At 41.7% G+C, this 14,336-nt stretch overlaps 1 long non-coding RNA gene across 1 annotated transcript; it reads right to left on the reverse strand.

Annotated features, from left to right (window-relative positions):
- Positions 1-230: 230 nt before the first annotated feature.
- LOC107830842 (uncharacterized) lies at positions 231-13,662 on the reverse strand. The gene is made up of 4 exons (XR_012694146.1): positions 13,002-13,662; positions 8,433-8,549; positions 6,421-7,963; positions 231-460 (listed from the first exon to the last, which is right to left on the reverse strand). It is a non-coding gene; the product is annotated as an uncharacterized LOC107830842 (long non-coding RNA).
- Between the last annotated feature and the right edge of the window lie 674 nt (positions 13,663-14,336).

Here is a 14,336-nt window from a genome sequence, read left to right on the forward strand (position 1 = left end):
TTGAAGATTAGGGTTTAGGTAGAGAGCATTTGAGAGAGGAGGGAACGGGTGACGGCAGGGTATGGTAGTGTTACGACCCTAAAACTGGACCCGATCGTGATGGCACATCTCGTGAAGACAAGGCCATCCAACACTTCCCATTTTTCATTTATTAACAATTAAGCAATAAGAAACAGTCTAAACATGAATAAACGAACCAAAGTTTAAGCAAACGATAGTATAATATGCGAAATACAGCCCGAACACAACCGGTACCGGGGTGTCACTAGTCATGAGCATCTAACAAAACGGAATACTCCAATATAGATAACTACAGAGTTTAATACAGAAACTAAGAACATAAAGAAGTAAGATAGGGAAGAGCTCTGGACAGCGAACGCCAACAACTAGCTAGAGACTCATCGGATTCACCTGAGCCGGAATGATCAGCACTCGGGAACGAGACCAGATACGCCTGAATCTGCACACATGGTGCAGGGAGTAAAGTGAGTACTCCAACTCAATGAGTAATAATCATAAATAAAGAGTGAAAGCAGAAAATCACGTAAGACACAAAAGCATGCTATAATGAAGCAGTAAAACCATTTAAAAACAATAAAACCAGTGAAAGATAGGTAAAAATCCCTTAACTCAATTTAACTTCATGAAAAGCCTTTTTTCAACAATTAAGCAGGTAACTGACAGTAAATTATGAAAATAAACACATAAAGGTTCGCCTCTCGGGCACAGTATCAACAAATTCGCCCCTCGGGCAAAATCTCAAAACAGTATCAGCCCCTCGGACAATTACGTAAAACAATACTAGCCCCTCGGGCTCAATCTCAGATCACAATAGGTACCCGCACTCACTGGGGGTGTATAGACTCTTGGAGGGGCCCCTTACGGCCCAAGCGTAATATGAAGCCACCTCGTGGCATCATCACTAGGCCCTCGGCCTCATATCAATCAAGCCACCTCGTGGCGTACATAACTCAGACTTTCGGCCTCAAAATCAGTATCAAATGTTTCCTCACAACATAGGCCCTCGGCCTTACTTAGTCAAAATCCTTACAAGCTACTTGGGCAATAGTAAAACATGGTTCTCAGCCCAAAAATATTATTTAAAAGATCATGTAAGTGTTAAAAACAGAGTAAGCATAGCTGAGTATGAAAAACAGTGAAATATAAGATGACTGAGTTCAAGTATAAAGTCAAAACAGTGTGAAAATACCAGTAAAACTCCCCGAAGGTTTCAAATAGTTAGTACAAGGCCCAAATATGACATTCAGCCCAAATCAGGATGATAGCAAATAGATTTCAATCAAATACGTGGTAAAATAGTCATTCGGGATGGACTAAGTCACAATCCCCAACAGTACACGACCCCACGCTCGTCATCAAGCATGTGTGTCACCTCAATATAGCACCACGATGTGCAACCCGAGGTTTCAAACCCTCAGAACATCATTTACATTCATTACTCACCTCGAACCGGTCAAATCTCTAGCTCGCGACGCCTTTGCCCTTCGAATCGGCCTCCACTCGCATCGAATCTATCCAAAATCAGAACGAGGACGTCAAAATATGCTAAGGGAATGAAGCCCAAGCGAAAATAATCAAAATACGACATAAATCCCAAAATTACCAAAACCCGACCCCTGGGCCCACATCTCGGAATTCGATAATTTTTACATCAATAGATTCCTTATCTCCCCACGAGTTCATACCTATCAAAGATTCTTAAATCCAACCTCAAATGGTCCTTCAAATCCTCAATCAAAAGTCTACGTTTCCAAGCCCTAGTTCTTCAATTTTTAGCTTAATTTCCATGATTATTTAGGAGGAATTCACATTAGAATCGAGTTTTAAGTCCAAGAATCTTACCTCCAAGTGATTCCCCTTGAATCCTTCTTCAATCCCCTTCAAAAAGCTTCAAAAACGACCAACAATGGAAGAAATAAAAACCATATTTGCGGACAAGACGACCTTTTAAACCTTCTGCCCCGGTCTTAATTTCCTTCTTCGTGAACGCGGTCATCGCCTCGCGTTCGCGAAGCACAAAAATTTTGTTAACCAAAACTCTTCTTCGCGAACGCGACCTCAACATCGCGAACGAGATGCCTCAGCTTCACCAACCTACGCAAACGCGACCAAGCCTCTCGCGAACGCGATGCTTACCATTCCGACCCTTTGCGAACGCGGGACTCCCCTTCGCGAACACGAAGGCCAAACTTGACGCCTCCTTTCCTGACCCTTCGCGAACGCGAGGGTCTACTCACGAATGCGAAGACCAAAATGCCTGCAACAGCTGAAACCAAAATCTGCAATTTTCTTAACTTAAAAATGATCCATTCAACCCTTCAAAACTCACCCGAGGCCCCTGAGACCTCAACCAAAGGCAACAACACATCTTAAAACCTTATTCAAACTTGTACAAATCTTCAAAACACCTCAAACAACATCAAATCAACCAAAAACACATCGAATTCAAGCCTAAAAATTCCAAAATCTTCTAAATTACGCTTTTGATCAAAAATCTAACCAAACCACGTCCAAATGACCTGAAATTTTGCACGCACATCCCAAATGACACAACGAAACTACTACAACTCTCGGAATTCCATTCCAACCCCTATATCAAAATCTCGCCTACCAACCGGAAATCGCCAAAATATCAACTTCGCCAATTCAAGCCTAAATCTACTCTGAACCTCCAAAACACATTCTGATCGCGCTCCTAAGTCCCAAATCACCTCCCGAAGCTATCCGAACCATCGGAACTCACATACAAGCCCCTAAGACATAAGTCAACATCCGGTTGACTTTTCCAACTTAAGCTTCCTCAAAAGAGACTAAGTGTCTCAAATATTACCAAAATCATTCCGAATTCGTCCGACCAACCCGATACCACATAACACGGATAAACGAAGCATAAGGAAGCAAAAATAGGGAAAATGGAGCGGTAACTCATGAGACGATTGGTCGGGTCGTCACATCCTCCATAACTTAAACAAAGGTTCATTCTCAAATGAGTCAAGAAACATACCTGAAGCCTAAACAGGTGAGGATATCTGCTCCACATCTCCCGCTCGGTCTCCCAGATAGCCTCCTCTACAGGCCGACCTCTCCACTGCACTTTCACTGAAGCTATATCCTTTGACCTCAACTTTCGAACCTGATGACCCAAAATAGCTGATGGCTCTACATCATAAGTCAAATCTTCATCCAACTGAACCGTGCTGAAATCCAAAACATGAGACGGATCTCCAATATACTTCCGGAACATAGAAACATGAAATACCGGATGCACACTCGACAAGCTGGGTGGCAAAGCAAGCTCGTAAGTCACCTCCCCAATCCTCCAAAGCACCTCAAAAGGCCCAATGAACCGAGGAATCAACTTCCCTTTCTTCCCGAATCTCATAACACCCTTCATGGGCGAAACATTTAACAGAACCTTCTCGCTAACCATGTAGGACACATCTCGAACCTTCCTGTCAGCATAACTCTTTTGCCTCGACTGCGCTGTACGAAGCCTCTCCTGAATCACCTTCACCTTTTCCAAAGCATCCTGCACCAAGTTTGTCCCCAATAGCCTGGCCTCACCGGGCTCGAACCAACCAACTAGAGATCTACACCGCCTCCCATACAAAGCCTTATATGGAGCCATCTGAATACTCGACTAGTAGTTGTTGTTATACGCAAACTCTGCAAACGGTAGAAACTGATCCCATGACCCTCCGAAATCCATGACACAAGCACGCAACATGTCGTCCAATATCTAAATAGTGTGTTCGGACTGCCTATCCGTCTGAGAGTGAAAAGTTGTGCTCAACTCAACCTGAATACCCAACTCTCACTGCACAAACCTCCAAAATTGTGATATAAACTGAGTGCCCTTATCTGAAATGATGGAAACTGGGACACCATGCAAACGAACAATCTCCCGGATATAGATCTCTGCAAACCGCTTTGAAGAATAGGTAGTACACACAAGAAAGAAGTGCGCAAACTTGGTCAGCCGATCCACAATCACCCAAATGGCATCGAACTTCCTCAAGGTCCGTAGAAGTACAACTACAAAGTCCATAGTGATCCTCTCCAACTTCCACTCTAGAATATCTATCCGCTGAAGCAAGTCATCCGATCTCTGATGCTCATATTTCACCTGCTGACAATTGAGACACCGAGCTACAAATCTCACAACGTCTTTCTTCATTCTCTGCCACCAATAGTGTTGCCTCAAATCCAGATACATCTTCGCGGTAACCGAATAAATGGAATACTACGAGCTATGGGGCTCCTCCAAAATCCACTCCCGAAGCCCATCCACATTGGGCACATAAATTCGGCCTTGCATCCTCAACACCCCATCATCATCAATGCTCACATCTCTGGCATCATCGTGATGAACTCTATCTTTAAGGACAAGCAAATGCGGTTCATCATATTGGTGCTTCCTGATGCGATCATATAAGGAAGACCGAGAAACCACACAAGCCAATACCCGACTAGGCTCCGAAATATCTAACCTAACGAACCGATTGGCCAAAGCCTGAACATCAACTGCAAGAGGTTTCTCCCCAACTGGAATATATGTCAAACTCCCCACACTCACCGCCTTTTGGCTCAAAGCATCGGCCACCACATTGGCCTTTCCCGGATGATATAATATAGTGATATCATAATCCTTAAGCAACTCCAACTATCTCTGCTGCCTCAAATTAAGATCCTTCTATTTGAACAAGTGCTGGGGTCTACGATGATCAATAAACACCTCACAAGACACACCGTACAAGTAATGTCTCCAAATCTTCAACGTGTGAACTATGGCAGCCAACTCCAAATCATGAACAGGGTAGTTCTTCTCATGGGGATTCAACTTACGAGAAGCATAAGCAATAACTCTACCTTCTTGCATCAATACACAACCAATACCAACTCTCGAAGCATCACAATACACGGTATATGAACCTAAAGTTGATGGCAAAACTAACACTGGAGCTCTGGTCAAAACTGTCTTGAGCTTCCGAAAGCTCTCCTCACACCCGTTCGACCATACAAATGAAGCACCCTTCTGAGTCAACTTGGTCAAGGGCGATGCAATAGATGATAATCCCTAAACAAAATGGCGATAATAACCCGCCAAACCAAGAAGCTGTGAATCTCTGTGGCTGAGAACAGTCTGGGCCAACTCTGAATTGCCTCTATCTTGTTCGGATCAACCTGAATAGCCTCGTTGGACACCACGTGCCCCAAGAAAGCCACTGAACTGAGCCAAAACTCACACTTAGAAAATTTTGCATAAAGTTTCTCCTTTCTCAATCTCCGCAACACAACTCTCAAATGTTACGTGTGCTCCACCTGACTACGCGAATATACAAGAATATCATCAATGAAGACTATGACAAACAAGTCAAGATAAGACCGGAACACACTTGTTCATCAAATGCATGAACGTTGCTAGGGCATTGGTCAGCCCAAAAGACATCACCAAGAACTCATAATGACCATATCAGGTCTTGCAAGCTGTCTTACGAATATCCGAGTCTCTGATCTTCAACTGGTGATAACCGGAACAGAGATCAATCTTGGAAACACTCTCGCTCCATGAAGCTGGTCGAATAAATCATCAATGCGAGGCAAAGGATACGTGTTCTTAATTGTTACTTTATTCAATTGTCTATAATCAATGCACATCCTCATAGTGCCATCTTTCTTCTTCACAAATAGAACTGGCGCACCCCAATGTGACACTTTAGGTCGAATGAACCCTTTATCAAGGAGTTCCTAAAGTTGTTCCTTTAATTCCTTCAACTCCGTTGGTGTTATACGATACCACGGAATAGAAATGAGCTGAGTGCCCGGCACCAAGTCAATACCAAAATCAATATCCCTGTCCGGTGGCATGCCCGGCAGGTCTGTAGGAAACACATCGGGAAAATCCCTCACAACTGGAACAGAATCATTAGAGAGAGTATCATCACCGACATCCCGCACAAAGGCTAAATACGAAAGACAAACCTTCCCAACCAGACGCTGGGCTTCAAGAATGAGATCACTCTACTAGGAACATAATCAGTCACACCTTGCCACTCGATCTGTAGTGCACCCAGTATAGCCAATGTGACTGTCTTAGCATGACAGTACAGAATAGCACGACACGGAGATAGTCAATCCATGCCTAAAATGACATTGAAATCCACCATCCACAATAATAAAAGATCCACACGGGTCTCCAGACCCTCAATAGTCACCACACACGACCGGTACACACGATCTACAATAATAGTATCACCTATCGGGGTAGATACATGAACAAGTGAAACAAAAAACTCACGAGGGTACCCAAATAACGAGCAAAGTATGATGACACATATAAAAAGGTAGAATCGGGATCAAATAATACAAAGACATCTTTATGGCAGACTGAAACAATACCTGTAATAACAACATCTGAAGTAATAGCATCAGGTCTGCCTGGAAGTGCATAGAAACGGGCCTGACCGTCACTTGATCGACCTCCCCCTATGAGGCGACCCCTAGCTGACTGACCTCCACCCCTAGCTGGCTGGGCGGGTGTTGGTGAAGTAACTGGCGCTGAAGCCGATGATTGACCCCTCTGCTGAGATGAGCTCGCAAGACGACGAGGGCACTACCTCCACATATGACCCAACTCACCACACTCATAACAACTCTCAGGTACTGGAGAAGGGGACTGAAGGGAACCTCTCACACCGGAGTGACTAGTAGATGCACTCGGCATAAAAGAGCCCTGAATTGATGGAGCACATGATGAACTCTGAGCTGGAAGGGCACTAAGTGATGAACTTGCCCTGATGAGAACTGTGAGAACCATGGCGTAATGACGCCCCACGAACTTGGGCGAGCTGGCTGGGCATGCCTAAATAGACGGCCTCTGTCGTGCTGAAACTGACCTCTCGAAAGAGTACCACTATAACTACCAAATCCTCGAGGCCTCTTTGCCTCCCTCTCATCGCGCTTCTAGCGACGAACAAACGCAATCTCACGAGCGATATCCACAACCTCCTCGAAAGTAGCACCAATCACCCTCTCCCGGATCATGAGAATACGAAGCTGATAAGTGAGGCTATCAACAAACCTCCTAATCCTCTCTCTATCTGTCGAAACCATCCAAATAGCATGACGAGCTAACTCAGAGAACCTCATCTTGTACTGCGTCACAGTCATCTCCCTGACGCAACCATTCAAACTCCCTACGCATCTCCTCTCTGTGGGATTGCAGCATATACTTCTCCATAAAGAGGACGGAGAACTGCTGCAGGTAAGAGGTACTGCACCAACAGGCCTACGCCTCTCGAAAGCCTCCTACCAAGCAAAGGCAGCTCCAGAAAACTGATAAGTAGTGAAAGCGACCCTGCTGGTCTCCAGAATACCTGTCATACGAAGCATCCTCTGGCACTTATCTAAGAAACCCTGGGTATCCTCGCCCTCTGCACCACTGAAGGTCGGAGGCTGCAGTCTACCAAACCTCTCCAACCTACATTGCTCATCCTCCGGCATAGCATAGCAGGAACTACATAGTCCTAAGCAGCTGCAACTAGTTGGGTTGGATGTGCCCCCGGCGTCTGAAGTCCCTGCACGACCTGCTCAGGTGTGCGAGCGGAGGGAGTCTGATTGCCTCCCCCAACATGAGAAGTAACTGCGGCTGTAGTGGTTGAAACCGCCTGAACTAGGCCAGTGCAAACTGATAAGATCTGAGCCAAGGCCTACTGAAGACCTGGAATCATAATGGGCACAGTTGGTGCCTGAGTTGGTGTTGTTGGAGCATCCATAACTGGGACCTGATCCTGAACTGGGCAACTGGTGGATCTGCAAGTGTTGCCCTAGCTGCTTTGCCCTTACCACGACCACGACCACGGCCGCATCCTCGGCCTCTGGTGGCCACGGCTGGTGGTACCAGTGGTCGTCCATCATGGCCGGTAGCGCGTGTCCTCAACATCTATGAGAGAATAGAATAACAGAAGTTTAGTACTCGAATAAAAAATTCACACGACAAAAATTTCAAGAATATGAAGTTTTTCTTAAAGGTTCTGCAGTCTCTCGAAGATAAATACAGACGTCTTCATACCGATCTGCGAGATTCTACAAAACATGCTCATGACTCGTGAAACTTATGTAACCTAGGCTCTAATATCAATTTGTCACGACCCTAAACCCGGACCCGATCGTGATGGCACCTCTCGTGAAGACAAGGCCAGCCGACACTTCTCATTTTCCAATTATTAACAAGTAAGCATCAAGAAATAGTCTAAACATGAATAAACGAACCAAAGTTTAAGCAAACGATAGTATAATATGCGGAATACAACCCGAACACAGCCCGATACCGGAGTGTCACTAGTCATGAGCATCTAACAAAACAGAATACTCCAATATATATAACTACAGAGTTTAATACAGAAACTAACATAAAAAAGATAGGGAAGAGCTTCGAGCTGCGAACGCCAACAGCTACCTAGAGACTCCTTGGATCTGCCTAAGCCAGAATGATCAGCACTCGAAAGCGGGACCAGATACGCTTGAATCTGCACACAGGGTGCAGGGAGTAAAGTGAGTACTCCAACTCAGTAAGTAATAATCGTAAATAAAGACTGAAAGCAGGAAATCACGTAAGGCACAAATGCATGCTATAATGAAGCAGTAAAACCAGTGAAAGATAGGTAAAAATCCTTTAACTCAATTTAACTTCATGAAAAGCCCTTTTTCAATAATTAAGCATGTAACTGACAGTAAATTATGAAAATAAACACATAAAGGTTCTCCCCTCGGGTACAATATCAACAAATCCGCCCCTCGAGCAACATCTCAAAACAGTACCAACCCCTCGGCAAATCACATAGAACAATACCAGCCCCTTGGGCTCAATCTCACATCACAATGGGTACCCGCATTCACTAGGGGTGTACAGTCTCCTGGAGGGGCCCCTTACGGCCCAAGCGCAATATCAAACCACCTCCTGGCATCATCACTAGGCCATCGACTTCATATCAATCAAGTCACCTCGTGGCATACAAATCTCAAGCCCTCGACCTCATAATTAGTATCAAATATTTCCTCACAACATAGGCCCTCGCCCTTACTCAGTCAAAATCCTCACAAGCCAAAGGGTTCAAATAGTTGGCACAAGGCCCAAATATGGCATTCAGCCCAAATCAGGATGATAGCAAATAGATTTCAGTCAAATATGCGGTAAAATAGTCATTCGGGACAGACTAAGTCACAATCCCCAACAGTACACGACCCCACGCTCGTCATCAAGCGTGTGTGTCACCTCAATATAGCACCACGATGTGCAATCTGGGGTTTCAAACTCTCAGAACATCATTTATAATCATTACTCACCTCGAACCGATCAAATTTCTAGCTCGCAACGCATTTGCACCTCGAATCGTCCTCCACTCGCATCAAATCTATCCAAAATCAGAAAGACGACGTCAAAATATGCTAAGAGAACGAAGCCCAAACGAAAATAATCAAAATACGACACAAATCCCGAAATTACCAAAACCCGACCCCCTGGCCCACGTCTCGAAATTTGATAATTTGTACATCAATAGATTCCTTACCTCCCCACGAGTTCATACATATCAAAAGTTCCGAAATCCGACCTCAAATGGTCCTTCAAATCCTCAATCAAAGATCTAAGTTTCCAAGCCCTATTTCTTCAATTTTTGGCTTAGTTTCCATGATTATTTGGGTGGAATTCACATTAGAATCGAGTTTTAAGTCCAAGAATTTTACCTCCAAGTGATTCCCCTTGAATCCTTCTTCAATCCCCTTCAAAAAGCTCCAAAAACGACTAACAATGGAAGAAATAAACCTCACATTCGCGGACAAGACGACCTTTTAAACCTTCTGCCCAGGTCTTAATTTCCTTCTTCGCGAACGCGATCAACGCCTCTCATTCGCGAAGCACAAAAATTCTGTTGACCAAAACTCTACTTCGCAAACGCGACTTCAATATCGCGAACGCGATGCCTCAGCTTCACCAACCTACGCGAACGCAACCAAGACTCTTGCGAACGCGATGCTTACCATTCCGGCCCTTCGCGAATGCGGGACTCCCCTTCAAGAACGCGAAGGCCAAACCTGACGCCTCCCTTCCTGACACTTCGCGAACGCGAAGACTAAAATGCCTGCAACAGCTGAAACCAAAATCTACAATTTTCTTAACTTAAAAATGATCCGTTCAACCCCTCGAAACTCACCCGAGTCCCCCGGGGACCTCAACCAAAGGCAGCAACATATCTCAAAACCTTATTCAAACTTGTACAAATCTTCAAAACACCTCAAACAACATCAAATCAACCAAAACACATTAGATTCAAGCCTAAGAATTCCAAAATCTTCTAAATTACGCTTTTGATCAAAAACTCAACCAAACTACGTCCGAATAACGTGAAATTTTGCACGCACATCCCAAATGACACACGAAACTTCTGCAACTCTCAGAATTCCATTCCGACCCCTACATCAGAATCTCGCCTACCAACCGAAAATCACCAAAATATCAACTTCGCCAATTCAAGCTTAAATTTACTCTGAACCTCCAAAACTCATTCCGATCGCGCTCCTAAGTCCCAAATTACCTCCTGGAGTTATCTGAACCGTCGGAACTCACATCTAAACCCTCTAATACATAAATCAACATTCGGTTGACTTTTCCAACTTAAGCTTCCTCAAAAGAGAATAAGTGTCTCAAACCTTACCAAAATCATTCCGGATTCGATCCGACCAACTCGATACCACATAACATGGATAAACGAAGCATAAGAAAGCAGAAATAGGGAAAACAAAGCGGTATCTCATGAGACGCCTGATCGGGTCATCACAGGTGGGGAAATGATTTAGGTTAAGGGAGTCGTTTAGAGGTAAAAATGGTAAGAACCAATGTGGGCCGTTGATCTCAGAGATCAACAGCCAAGATTAGAGGGGTCTGGGTCGGGCTTAATTGCCTTTGGGCCTGGGTGAATTGGGTTAAGGGTTTGGGCTGGTTTTTTGGGTCCGAAAATTAGTATTTTCCAGGGGCTAGATTTTAAATACCCAATTAATTTAATAAAATAATTTTATAAAATAATTTATAAATGATAAAAATGTGATTTATGCATGAAAATATTTTAAAATACCTATGTAAAAATATGAAAAGTTATTTTCTGTATAGATGATATAATTATCCATATATATAGGAGGCTATTGTTGCAAAAATATGCAATTCTAGCCTAAAATGCAAATATGATTGTAAAAAAGCAATTAAAATATTTAAAAATTATTTGGGCATAAATGATGAATTTAGATGATTAGATTATCATAAAAATAATATGAGGGATGTCATATCTCCTTTTTACCACCCGAGGGGTACATAAGAGAATTTTTCCAATTAAAGTGACATTATTCGATATATGATTATTTAAATTATCAGAGTCGCCACTTGGAATAGTTTATTTGGTGTCCCAAGTCATTGGCTTATTTTAAAATCCCAATTCGAGGAAATTTCGACTTTATTTTATAAGTCTGTGAACCAGAAATTCTAAATAAGGAATTATGTTAACCCGGGAGAAGGTGTTAGGCATTCCCGTATTCTGTGGTTCTAGCACGGTCGCTTAAACTATTAATAAATGGCCTATTATCTAGTTTACTACACATTTTAAACCTATTGTGCATTTGTAACTTTATAAAAATGCTTTTTAATTATTTTACCGCTTTTAGGATTTATGAAATTATTTCTTGAACAAGTTACGATTGTCGTACACCTGCTGTTTTGGGACACACCGCAAACCACACTACATGAAATGCATCAGCGATTCGCAACATGTTTATTTTATTATTATTCGAAGTTGTTATGATCGGGTCACATGAAATGCACACCCGAATTGGGAATTATGTAGCATGACTATGCCACGGGAACCGTACTCATAATCACGATAGTTAATTATCGCGCCTAAAGCAAGCTACGAATGTGTAACATTGAGCAATTTCCCTTGTGGCACCAGCCTTTTGATACTTTGGAACATGAGAGGTTCTTACTATTTTAGCAGCAGATTTCAAGACAAGAAAATCCTCATCAGGAACCCAACTTCTCCACATAGTATCATTAAAAGGAGTTAACTTTAACCCTCCAACATTAATCATATGAACAGATTCTAATGTTTGTAATGTCATATTCTGACTGAACTCTTGAATTCCCTTAGGACCAATTGATTTAGCCCCATCACCAATTATGTAATCATCAGGGGCTGAAAACACTTTAATTGCATTCACAAAAGCAAAATTGGATTCATAAGTTGGTGTGAACTCAATTAAATGCTCACACTCCCCAACAATTTAAACGAGCTGAAATAGTCATACAGTGATGCAAGTGAGCTTTTCCACATGATTTTTATAAGAGCATATAAAAAAACAAGACAAAAGGATGCAAACTTTCTCAAACATCAATACACGTCTGTTCCAAACTTAAAACAATCATCTGGGAACCATTCTTGATACTACTAGTACATAATAGTTCAAATTACATACCAACATCAAATGATTATCATGATACAAAATCTAAATAGTGGCTCACGACCCTTCATAATACTTTAAATTCTAACTTGAATTCATCACTTAATTTTCAAATTAAAGCAAAACCAACAGTATACAGTCGAAGCTACTGCTGAATCTTACATGAAATGAGTTACATGGATATCTATAGATATTATCTAGGATTAGCCACACATTTCAACTAAAGGAGATAATTGCAAGACAGTGATTCAAATTAGATTGACACGGAACTTAAATCACATTTCATGAATAACAAAGTTCAATTGCCTCATAAATTCAATAATTAACACCTTAAACATTCTGAAATTCATTTGAACCAACAGATATAGGCACACTTTAAACATTCTGAAATTTCTATAAAAATTTCTTATTATATGAACAAGAACTTAACACCATTACATTAAAATTTAAACCCAGGTATTCGAAAACGAGATTCATACCTCAATCAGTAGTAACAAAGTTCCAAATAGCCGAATAAAAGCAAAGAAAGAAGCAGGAAACTCAGCGCAAATGGACACCAACAACCAACAGCTTCCTATACCCACACAGCTTAAAAATACCATAAAAATACACAGCAAACTGAAGGTTATCCGTTACTGGTTCAAGCTTAGGCAATTTCAGCTTCGATCGCCATCGAGAATATTCTGTCTCCTCAAGCCATGGGAAATCTCGAGTAGTAGAGAAATCAAAAGTCACTGAACTTTGCTGCCTTCTCTAGTTTTTAGTTCTCTGATTGTTCAAAGAGACGGGGAAAAAGAAGAAGAAAGTGAGGCTATAAGATCTGAAACTGAAGCCTTTAATTAACGTTTCTATATTCCTCTTTTCTGTTCGAATTTTGAGTGAAGTTCTATGAGTTGTTCGTTTTTTTTAGAGAGGAGGGAGCTGCTAATGGGTGTAGAAGAAGAGGGAATTGGAGAAGAAGAAGGGGAGGGTACGACGTTCAGGTCTTTTTTTTTTTTTTTTTTTGAAAGTGGGATCTCTGTTCATTTCTAGAAAATGAAGAAGAAGGCCCAGGAACGGCGCCTTGGTTATTGAGATGGGGCGTCCTCCCTTTTTGCTAGGTCTCATATCTTGGTTTTAATTGTACGGGGATAGTTTGGGTTGATAGTTTAAGTGTATTTGGATTGGGGTTGATTTGAATTTGGGCTTGGATCTGGGTTAGTTTTGGAGAAGAATTGGATTAATTTATACAAAGAATTAACTCAAATTCATATTAAAACCTCTTTTTTTAATTACCTCTTTTATTCCTTTTTCCTTTATTTTTCTTTCTCTTTTTTTTAATTAAAAATCCTAAATTAATCTAAATTGTAAAAGTAACTAATTATAATAATTATAAAAATTACTTGATCCTAAATCAAAAGAGAAAAATCAATAATCTAAATATTAAAAGGTAAAAATGTAAGATGAGCTATTTTTATGATTTTCATTTTTAGTACAATAATTAATTAACTAATTAATCCTATAAAGTATAAAAACAAAATCTAAATGTAATGCATGGTATTTTCGTATTTTTCATGATTTTCATGATTTTAGAACCTCACAACTAAAATATTAAAAAAAATCTAAACACCCTTCTAGAAAATCTAAATCCTCGATTTATAGAAAAGTTAAATAAAGAAATCAAACTTATTTGAAGATGTCGCTGTATTGGGAAAAATTGAGTTTACATATTGAAGTGATTGAAAGATGACGTGTCATGACATGGAGGCTGGTCAAAGGATGATGATTAGCAAAGAGGCACGAGTTGAAACAGATACGAGCAGCGGCACATGAAG

This window comes from Nicotiana tabacum, chromosome 8 (assembly GCF_000715075.1).
Source record: "Nicotiana tabacum cultivar K326 chromosome 8, ASM71507v2, whole genome shotgun sequence".
NCBI classification, from domain to species: domain Eukaryota; kingdom Viridiplantae; phylum Streptophyta; class Magnoliopsida; order Solanales; family Solanaceae; genus Nicotiana; species Nicotiana tabacum.